We start from the raw sequence: 12027 nt of genomic DNA, 5'->3' as shown, positions 1-12027 counted from the left end.
GAATTTGAGATTTCTAAGATAGGTGAGATGAAATTCTTCTTAGGGTTGCAGATTACTCAGACTGGTAAAGGTATTTTTATTTCTCCATCTAAGTATGTGAAGGAATTATTGATGAAGTTTGGGATAGATGATTCTAAACATGTTGGAACTCCTATGGTGACTGGATGCAAGTTGTCTAAGAATGATGAATCTCATAAAGTTAGTCAGACTTTGTACAGATCTATGGTTGGTGGATTGTTGTACTTAACTTAGACTAGATCATATATTATGCATGTTGTTTTTCTTTGTGTTATATTTCAATCTGATCTGAAAGAGACTCATGTTATTGCCATGAAGATGATTTTCAAATACTTGAAGGGGATTGTTGACTATGGTTTATGGTATCTGAAGAATAATGATTTTCTGCTATGTTCCTATATCGATGTTCATTGGGAAGGTGATGTTGATGACCAAAAGAGCACTACCGGTGGAGCTTTCTTTCTCGAGAAGAAGTTGATTTCATGGACCAGTAAGAAGAAATATGTTGTATCTTTATCTACTGATGAAGTTGAATACATTGTTGTTGCTAGTAATTGAACTCAAGTAGTTTGGATGAAGTAGATGTTGAAGGATATTAGAGCTGTGTATCATGAGCCTACTGTTATATATTGTGATAATTCAAGTGCTATTAATATTTCAAATAATTTGGTACTGCATTATAAAACAAAGCATGTGTCAATTAAATATCATTTCTTGAGGGAGAAAGTTAGTGATGAAGAAGTCAGATTGGAATATGTATCTACAAAGGATCAGATTGCAGATATTTTCACTAAGCCTTTGCCCTTAGATACATTTTTCTATTTGAGAGACAAGTTAGGGGTTTTTGTCCCTCATAATGAGAACTAGATGAATGGAGTTGCATCAATCCGATGGATTTCAGAGCCTTATCTTTTTATCTGGGTTGGTGAGTTGGTGTTGTTACTCAGTCGGAGTAGTCAATGTGTGATTCAAATGATCAGTTGTGAGTTTATCCTAAGGGGGAGAGATTGTCCTTCTTAGAAGCTGAGTTGATGAGTTTTGGGGAGAGATGCATGATTTATATTTTTCTTTTGTCATTGTTGTCAAAGGGGGAGAGATGCATGTGAAAAACTACCTTATCTTTGTGTGCATAATCTTCAAGGGAGTTTTCTTGAGACTGTTGGTGTTGATCTATTCCTTTGCATTGATTGTTTTTCACATTCATATGTTGCCATAAATTCCAAAGGGGGAGATTGGTGGATATTGCTACTGCTAAGATATATTGTTGTCATTGATGTCAACATATTCTTGTGTTCTGGTGTTGCAGAGAGTTGTTTTGGTGATCTGGTTATTGCAGTGAGTTGATCTGGTTGATTTATTTATTTGGGATGTTGAATCAACAAGAGATATTTCATTCTTTAGTGATCACATGATGTTATGTGGTTATTTGGTCAAGTTGTGGATTCTGGTATGAAGATTGTTCTTCTGTGTTCAGTGGTTGCCAAAGTTTGGTATTTGATCCATTGTGATCCGGTATAATCATATCTTTGGTTGTGGATTTGGGAGAATTTTTTGGATGGTCATGTGTATCTTCATTTCATATGGTTTATGATTTGGTGCTTTGTAAGTTATCTTTCTAGTCGGAATTGTTGTTGATGAGTGTTCTTGACTGTCCGCATGTTGATCGATGAAGATTTGAATAAGTGGTGTCAGTGCACCTATTATGAATGGTTATAATGTTCTTGTTGGTGTTTCCTGGTCATCTCCTTTTTTTTTGGTGGCCTGCATTGATCCTTGTGTGCGGTATTGATGATTATGTTGATCCGGTGATATTCTTCGTGTTATGCGGTATTTCTAGTGGTGTAACATGTTGTGGTTGATCTTGGTGATATTTTTTGGTGGTGATGAATGTTTGGAGATTTTATTTAGGTCCATGATATGTCTTCTATGACATTATATTGGATTGGTGGTTGATTTATGTATTGTGTAATGTAAATTTTGTAATTAAGGGTTGAGGGTTTGTTTGACCTTGTAGTCAAGGTTGATGAATTGTATAAATAGGTGTTGGATTCATGTAATTTGGGTGTTGATGTTGTGTTTGCATTATGAGAGAGTTGTGTATGTGTGCATAAACTAATTTATCCTTTAGTATGGTGTATTGAGAAGAGATTGTTGCAGGGCAGACAAATGTGCTTAATCAGAACTATCATCATGTATTAGCAGATGTTATCTTTGCAGTTCATGAAATCTGAATTGTAGTTCAAATATTATTGTAAGGTAGTGAACCTTCCCTGAGGGTTGGAGCCTTCTGGGTCATCTTATTTTGAGCAGTGAGCTCTAGGAAGTGTTTCTGCATGCATACACATTCCCCATTGTAATATTTACACATACTACTACAGAGTATCAACCTATTGTGGGTAGGTTCTCACTGTGGTTGTTCCCTTAACCGGGTTTTCCACGTCAAAAATCTTGGTCTTAAGTATATTGTTGTTATTGTCTTTATCTTTATTCTTGCTTCAGTTGATCAAATCTGAGATTGTGCTTAATTTGTTTAATCGAGTGAAAACTGATTCACCCCACCCCCCCTCTCATTTTTCCTTAGTCGTTGTTAACAACATTCTTATCTCTGTCTTCATCTCTTTGATCTCTGCTTGGTTCAATCCTTTTTTTTCTACCCCTCTATGTGAATAACCTTTGTGCTATCCACTTTGGCTCTCCGCTCTCTGATGATTGGTCTCTACTATTCACTTTTGTTCTCTTCTTTGTATGCTTTTCGCTCTCAGTTCTTTTCTCTAAAGTCTTTGTCCTTTGTCCTCTTCCTCTACTTCACTTGGTGTGCATTGTCTATTGAGTTCTTCACACTTGTGTATTTCTTCTATATTTTCCACACCTTTTGTGCACCATTCTCTCCTTTGTGTTTCTCATTTCTCCTCTGCTCTTTTTTTCTCTATTCAGCACACACACACCCACTACACATTCTTCATTGCTTGCCACTATGTAAAATAGATGTTCTGGATTTGCATGTGTGTCTTTTTTTGTGCCCTATTATGTATCCTTTGTTTATACTTATCTTCTTCACCTCTTAGTTGCACCTTTCTTATCTCCATTTCTCTACCTTCTTAATCCTCCATTATTATTTTTCTCTATGCCTCTACTTTTACCTTCCTCTTATCTCCTCTTCACATCTAATCATTCTACCTACAATCTCTTTCTGCGGTGTTACACCTGCTCAAGCATCATGGTATGCACACCTGTTGAAACAACTTCTCTATGGCCCTCTACTTTTTCCTCTCTTCTATAACCTCTATTTTTTCAAAGCTTCTTCTCATGTATGCCTCCACTCGCTTAACTCTTTCAACAACTTCTCATATCTTCTAACTTTACTTATTGGTCAACTATGTATCCCCAAGGTTTTCCCTCCAAAAAGAAAATTCAAAAATAGTCTTCTTCAACCCACTAAATAATTTATTTTTTCTCTCTTCATTTCAGACTAGCAACAACCCTCATTAAATGCTCACTTTCTCTCATTCACTATAACTTTTGCAATCTGATTAATTTTGTACATAGTCCTCACACTGAAAATAAATAATTCATTTACAACATTGTTCAATGTTAACTCTTCTTTTGGTTTGTTGTGTAGACTGAAAAATCTCCTTGGATACGTAAGCTTTTAGATTCATAGACCAATCAAACATTTTATCCACAAAACATTCACATGTCACTTAGCCACATGGTGAATGGTGGGGCCCATCAAAAAACCCCATTTTCACAAAAGGGTCCATGTGTAGAAAAAATCCACATTGGATACACTAGCGACATGTTGAGCTTGGTGTATTCCACAGTCTAACTAACATTGTGTGCTATGTGCACCGCAGTTCCATAAGTAATCGAGCAAACACTTCATGTGAATCTACGAAGTTGCAGAAACTAGTAGTATGTTGACTGTTGACTACGTGTTATGTGTACCACAGTTCTGCAAGTGGCCAGGCAGTCACTTTATGTGAACCTGCAGAGTTGCAGAATCTACTTTGTGGAGGCAATATGACTAGCATATCATGTTATGTGCACCACATACCATCCATCCAGGCCGAGGTGGGGTCCACTCACCAAATTAGTAGCTATCATTGCACCATGGTCTCCTTCACTGTGACACATAATCTACCCACGAATGAACACCCACTGTTAGATCTGTTAGCGATGGAATTTTTCCTTGCGGATGTGTGGAGACCATAGCGATAGTGATAACGCGATGTGTTATGCTATCCCTGTAACAATGTGTGACTAACACGACGTATTATTGTATGACTGCAACTGCACTTTTTTCTGAGTCAGATTTGTTTGCCCAAATCTTTCACCACTCTATAGCCTGCATCTTCTTTGTCCAAAAGCAAAACCAAGTAAACTTTCAATTGTCATCTCTATCTTTTTTATGGCCTTTGACAAAATGCCTTTGCTGACTTCAACCCACACATATACGCAAAAATATGCTCACCTTTGTTAACCTGAGATAGGACTATCTCTATCAATCTGATCTGCACAAACTTCCATGCTTGTCAACTCTATCTACTCTATGGCATTTGACTAAACTCAAAATTCATGGTTGTTCAGTGTGCACACATACATATAAATCTACTCACCTCCAAATCTTCTCACCTCTGTCAACCTGGGACAAAACCATCTCTATCAATATGACCTTCATCTGGGGAATTCAGCATCATGTATCTCTATCCTATCTTATCTATGCATGTCTTTTATATCTATTCAATGTCCAGTGGGTGTGAAGCTATCACCATGCACGTTCTCTGTCAAACTGCACTTTCTCTTTGTGACACTTATCATCTCTACAACTCTATTGACATCAATGACAATCTAATGCCAACACTATTGTTGTGAAATCTATGGTCATATAGAAAAGCACTGTAAAAAAAGAGCTACTAAACAAAAGAGGACAATAAATGTGGAACCAAAAACCACATCTGATAAGAATGTTGTGGTAGAGAAGAGAGAAGAAACCAAGCAAGTGTAGGTAGAAAAGGAAAAAGACAAAAATGAATCAAGTCTAATATTGTAAACAACATTGCATGCAGAGAGAAAAAACTTATGGGTTGTCGACAGTGGGTGCTCCAATCACATGACAGGAGATAAGAATAAGTTTAATAAATTTGAAGATTGGAATGGAGGCTCAGTTAGATTTGGAGACAATTCTTCCATCAAAATAAAAGGCAAAGGAACATTGAACATTCATGGTAAGTTAAAAGCATGTGATGTATACTATGTTGAAGGGTTAAAACACAACCTACTAAGTGTTAGTCAAATGTGTGACAAGGGCTACAAGTTTACATTTGACTCCAAGGGATGTGAAATAAGCAAATAAAGAAATGGAAAAATAATTGCAGAAGGTAAGAGGACTTATGGAAATGTGTGTAATTTGAAGGAATGTTATGACTCACAATGCATGATGGGACAAGTGGAAGAGAATTATTTATGGCATAGAATATTAGGCCATATAAATTTTGAAAACCTTGTCAAAGTGAGCTCAAAAGGATATGTGAGATATATACTTAAGGTTACTAAACCAACAAATTATATATGTGATTAATATCAAAAAGGAAAGCAAACCAAGGTGAGCATCAAGACAAAGGAATACTCCACCACAATGCCATTGGAAATAATGCATACAGATTTATGTGGTCCTACGAGAAGAAGAGCTCTAAATGGTGAAAATTACTTCATGTTGTTCATAAATGACTTTTCAAGGATGACATGGGTTACCTTCTTGCAGGATAATTCATATTCTTGCAGGATAATTCATAGGCATTTGAAAGGTTCAAAAATTTCAGAAAAATGGTTGAAAAATAGAGTGGTTACAGGCTAAAATGTTTGAGATCTGACCGAGGAGGTGAGTTTACATCAAATGAGTTTGAAGATTACTGTGAGCTACATGGAATTAAAAGACAATACTCTATTGCTAGAACACCACGGCAAAATGGTGTTGTGGAAAGAAAGAATAGGAAAGTCAAAGAAATGGAAAGAACAATGATGAATGAGTCAAATCTACCTAATGTTTATTGGAAGGAGGTTGTTCATACAACAGTATACACCTTAAATAGGGCACAGTTGAGAGTGAATAGCAAAATGACACCTTATGATCTATGGTATGAGAAGAAACCCTCTATCAAATACTTTAAAGTCTTTGGAAGCAAATATTTTATCAAAAGAGATGAGGATGGACTAGGAAGTTTTGATGCAAGGTGTGATGAAGTTATATTTTTAGGCTACTCAACTCATAGCAAGGCATACAAATATTACAACAAATGCCTCAAGAAGGTCATTGGAAGTGTAAATGTAAAAATTGATGCAGACTTACAAAAAGGAAAGCAAAATATTGTAAATCAAATTGAGGAACATGTTATGAAGATGAAGAAGAAGAATCTAAAAGAGAAGAGGAAAATACAAAGAAACCACCCAGCAAATATGTGCAGAAGTATCATCCTAAAAAATCAAATTGTAGGCAGCAAAGATGGAATTGAACAAACAAAGGGGAAGCATGCTACAAACAATGAACAGGTCATTTTTTGTCTATTGGCTGAAATAGAACCAAAGAACTACAATGAAGCCAGAAAGAGTGATAAATGGATGAAGCCAATGAAAGAAGAACTTCAACAGATACAGGAGAACAAAACATGAGATTTAGTACCATGGCCTGTAGATAAAAATGTAATTCACACAAAGTGGGTCTATAGGAATAAGGTGAATGAAGATTGAAAATTACTTAGAGATAAATCAAGATTAGTATGCAAAGGATGTGCACAAGTAGAGGGCATAGATTTTGAAGAAACATTTCTCCATGTTGCCATACTTGAGGCCATTAGAATGTTTTTGGAAATTTCAGCATACAAAGGTTATAACGTATATCAAATGGATGTAAAATCTACATTTTTAAATAGCAACCTTGAAGAAGAAGTGTACATTGAACAGCCTTAAGAATTTCCATTACATAAGAATAAATATTTTGTCTACAAACTAAGGAAAGCATTGTATAGTATAAAGCAAGCACCTAGAGCATGGTACTCCAGACTAGACAAATATCTACATCAACAAGGGTTCAAGAAGGGATGTGTTGACAGCAACTTATACATTAAAATTGAAGGTAATCTCATGATTATAGTTGTTGTTTATGTAGATGGCATTAACTTTGCTAGGAATAAAGATAGTTTATGCAAAGAATTTGTTGATCAAATGCAATTAGAATACAAGATATCAATGCTTGGAGAGTTGTCCTACTTCCTTGGACTACAAATATCACAGCTGAATAAAGGTATATTCATCTCCCAAAAAAAGTATGCAAAAGATATGTTTAAAAAGTTTCAAATGGAGGACTACAAGCTTGTTAGTACTATGATGGTGACTGGATGCAAATTAAGTAAAAATGATGAGTCACCTAATGTTTATTAGACCATGTACAGCTCAATGATTGGAAGTTTACCATATTTAACTGCCTCCAGACTTGACATTGTACAAGCAGTGTGCATGATTGCCCAAAGCAATCACATGTAAATGGTGTGAGAAGGATATTTAAATATTTGCAAAGTGCACTTGATTATGGTTTGTGGTATCCAAAGAATGATGACTTTAGTTTGCAAGCCTACACAGATGCAGATTGAGATAGTTGAGTGGATGATAGGAAGAGCACTAGTGGTGGAGCTTTCTTGTTGATGGACTAGTCTCATGGCGTAGCAAGAAACAGGAGTCAATTTCTTTATCCATAGTTGAAGTCGAGTACCTAGTTGCTACTACATGTTCACAAGTTCTCTAGATGAAATAATCACTAAAGGATATCCGAGTAGAATATTCAGACCCCATTCCCATTATGTGTGACAATTCAAGTGTCATTAATATTTCTAAGAATCTTGTTATGCACTCAACAACAAAACACATAGCAATTAAGTATCATTTCTTGAGGAAGAAGGTAGTTGAAAAGGAACTAAAGGTTGAATATGTAAGTACAACTGAACAAATAGCAGATATCTTTACAAAACCTCTCCCCAAGGACACTTTGAATACCTAATACTGAATTTGGGTGTTGTCTCACACTCCTTCAACACCTAAATGGAAACAGAGGTCTATGGTTCAGGGGGAGCTCACATTAATCTTGACTATACACCCTTGAACCCATGTGTGCTCCAAAGGTGAAGGATCATAGAGATTATAGTTCTAAAGGGGAGACAGTTGCTAAATTCGGGTTAGCATATTGGTAGCTGATGTTGCATATGTGCAATGAATAGGGGAATTGTGTTGATCTTTCTGCCGCGAAAACTAAGGGGTGGAAAATGTGTACATGATCTCACTATGGTTGGCAGTTGGCTACCCTACCCTTTGCCATTGTTGTCAAAGGGGGGGGAGATTTGCATGGGATGCATGGTTGACATCAATGCCAAAGGGGGAGATTGTTGGCATTGAGTTGTCATTGATGTCAACATACACAGATGCAGAATTAAGCACGATGAACATGAAAAATAAAAAATGGTTATCGCCATACTGTTGTCGTGGACCCCCCACACAAGTTGTCGATCATAGGGTTGTTTTCGTCAAATCATCAATCTATCGCGCTCTTTAAGAACCATGGAACAATCAAACATGTATGCAGAAAGATCCCTAGAGTGTGATCTACTTATATGAGATTTGTGTTGCGCCCATTGACACAACACTATCAGGGATTGGAAATCTGGTGGAACGACACTTGATGGCAATGAGGACTGAATGAATTACACTTCCATCAAACGGCAATAGACCATTAAAGAAAAGGCCACGGACCCTTTTTGACATACATGAGACTTGACGCCTTAAATAAGGTTGATTAGTCTATCAGACATTTTAGGAACTAAGGAATTTAAAGTGTAAAAGGGTGTGGACCCCAACTTGGCTAAGTCACCCGCAACATAGCGATAAAAGTAAAGGTTATCGCAGTCAACGATCAACGGACTCCTTGGTGTCCTATGATATTGTAATAAAAGGTAGACTTCACCACAGCATCGCAAGTGGTATATTGCTAACCGCTAAGTCTTCTGCGATATAGCCATAAAAGGGTCTACAAGGAAAAGAGAAAGGGTTATCGCAGTTTCGCAAACTTGCATAAAAGAACACCCAATCCATTTGTCATATAGTGATAGAAGAAAAAAAGGGTGATGCCGACATAAAAGAGGTCAATGTAGTCATTGACCAAAGATGACCCAATGACGAAGAAGGATATGTCGAAGATGTGGTCTATACGGGACAAATCAAATTCCATATGTTGATAGATGAGACTTAATTGTTGACAGAGAAGAGTTATTTAGATACACTAAAAATGGTGGCTATCGATCCAATCTAATATGATTGTTGTGATTGAAGCTGAGGAGGTGGATACATTTAAATCGTGTACCTGCAGAGCAGGTACATGATCGTTTGTGAGGCTCGAGAAGATCTACAAATGAGATATCAGACCTCAGATTACTAAGAATAGTAATCTGAATACAGAAGAATAATCTGAAGATGGAGAGGATGCATTTAATGATGGCGGCTATCTATCTGAAAGGAATAGACAGAGAATCAAATCAGCTTGTACGTCATGATATGCATTCAATTCAGCTCTTGGCGGGAAGGTTGATAAGAGGTAAAAGAAAGAGATGATTAAAAAAAGAGAATTGAGTAAGGATATAGAGATATAACAGAGAACAGAGATGGTAAGGGAAGTGTGTGTGTGGTGTATATAATAGTACATAGCATAAAATAAAGTAGAGATGTATGCAGCACAAAGAAAAGAAGGTAGAATACAGTGTGTGAAGAATTAAGAAGGTAATACATTCAGAGTGGGGCAGAGTAAAGAAATTATACAAAGAATAAATCAAAGAGTTGTGAACAAAGATAGAAAGAGAACAGAAGGCAAAGATTAGATATTGATAGCAGAGAGCTAAAGAACAAATAGTAGAATGTAGAAGACAAAACCTGTGAGCAAAGAAGAGCTAAATCAATCTCAAGAACATAAAACACTGCGAGTTACAAAAAATAATTTGTAACAAGGTATTCAATCTGTAGTTGTAACTTTTATCTTCATTGTAATCATCTAAGCAGGTGCTCAGATAGGGGGTTGGTGCACCTTTGGGTTGATGCCCATAAATATTGTAATTCTCTGAGTGGGTGCTCAGATAGGGGGTTGGTGCTCCTTTGGGTTGGTGCCCATAAATTTGCAATCAAACTCTTATTTGAAAGGTTAGATTAGAGCAGTAGTCTCTAAGACCATTTCTCACTGAGGTTTTTCCCCACCATGGGTTTTCCTCGTATATCTGGTGTTATGTGTTTTCCTTTTATGTGTGAATGGATTAACTATTTCTGCTTATAGATCTTCATAAAGCTTAGAATTTTAGTAAGTTCAAGTTTTTAATCAACATTGATTCACACACCCCCCCCTTCTCGGTGGTCCATTTGTGTTCCTTCAAAAACATGGTTTAAAAGAAAAGGAAAAGTTGTAACAAACGTGGGTTCACAACAAACACGGATTAAAAACAAACCGACCAAAAGAAAGAGAAGAAAGATATAAAAATTGAAATGAAACATACCTAGAAATGAAATTCCAAAATTCCCGAAAGCTTTCCCAAATCTCAAACGTGACTTCTAATGAAAAGAGAGAAGTGTAGTTTTAACATTCCACTCAAGGACTCATATAGACATCTGAAGAAGAATACTCCTTTTATAATCCAAATACATTTTAAATGAGGATCCTTCTTTATCGTGGGATCAAAAGAGGGGAAAAACGGAAACAAGAAAAAGAAACCCAAATCAGGTTTTGGAACACTTGATACAAGCAATAAAACTTCATTTTATTTTCTTATAAAGAGAAATGTAATCGAGTCCTAAAAACTCGATTGCAAGTAAAACATAATTTTTAAAAATAAGCTAACTTGTAATCGGGTTTCTACGACCTGATTACAAGTAAAGTTAATTTACTTGTAAATTGAATAAACAATCCCCACTTGCAGAGAGGGACTCAGAACCCGATTTTGAACAAACGGTTAAGAAAATGAAAGCAAAGGCCAACTAAAACTTGGACAAAGATGGCAAACACACCAAATATGAGTTTTGAACCTTGTAAAATGTGCCTTAGAGGAGAAAACTATGAATTTTGAATAAAAATTTGTAGGGGTTGTCAATTTTTTTTAAATTCAAAAACTAAGATAACTGTTGGCTCTAACAGGGAATTTCTTTCACTCGTCTTTTAGAACGATGAGAAGAATAGAAACCAGATCTCTAAGTGCCTTCTTTTGTTACGTTGGGCCACAGAGTCAAGCGGCCAAAAACAAGAAAAGGAAAACTTAGAAAGAAATAAAAAGACGCAAAAAACTGAAAACCATTTTCACCAGTGATTGATGAATGGTGAAAGGTCCACACTAAACTGTATCAAATTTCCCATGCATACCTTTTGGCTCTCTCTGCTTGTCTTAGAGTAGAACACAATCACCAATTTGAAATTCTATTTGCTTTGCCTTTTTATCAAAGAGAACCTTGACTTGCTTCTGATGTTCAGTAATTCAGTCTACCACTTGTTTTTGTTGTTCTTCTAATTAAGAAACATTATTCTCTTATACAAGGTATTTTCAAATGTGTCATCTTCAATTGCCTTGGCCAACTTTAAAGCGGGAAGCTCCAAAATGATAGGTTTCTCTGCATTCATTCCATAAAGCAGCTGGAATGGTGACATGTCAATGGCCCTTTTTGGTGTGATTCTATTTGCCCATAAAGCATCGTATAGAGCTTTATGCCATGATCTTTGGTTTTCTTCCACAAGCTTACGTATGATCATAACCAAATTCTTATCACTTGATTTTGCCTAATCATTACCTTGAGGATAATAATCAAAAGAATGAGCCACGATAATACCATAATCATAATGGAACCAAGTCATCTCATGAGATAAAAAGGCAGCAACGTTATCTGACATAATTTTATGTGGGACACCAAACCTTGAAATTATTTTCTCCTTCAGAAACCTACATA

The sequence above is a fragment of the Cryptomeria japonica genome, chromosome 7, assembly GCF_030272615.1.
Source record: "Cryptomeria japonica chromosome 7, Sugi_1.0, whole genome shotgun sequence".
In the NCBI taxonomy this organism is placed as follows: Eukaryota; Viridiplantae; Streptophyta; class Pinopsida; order Cupressales; family Cupressaceae; genus Cryptomeria; species Cryptomeria japonica.
This window is presented reverse-complemented; position numbering follows the sequence as displayed.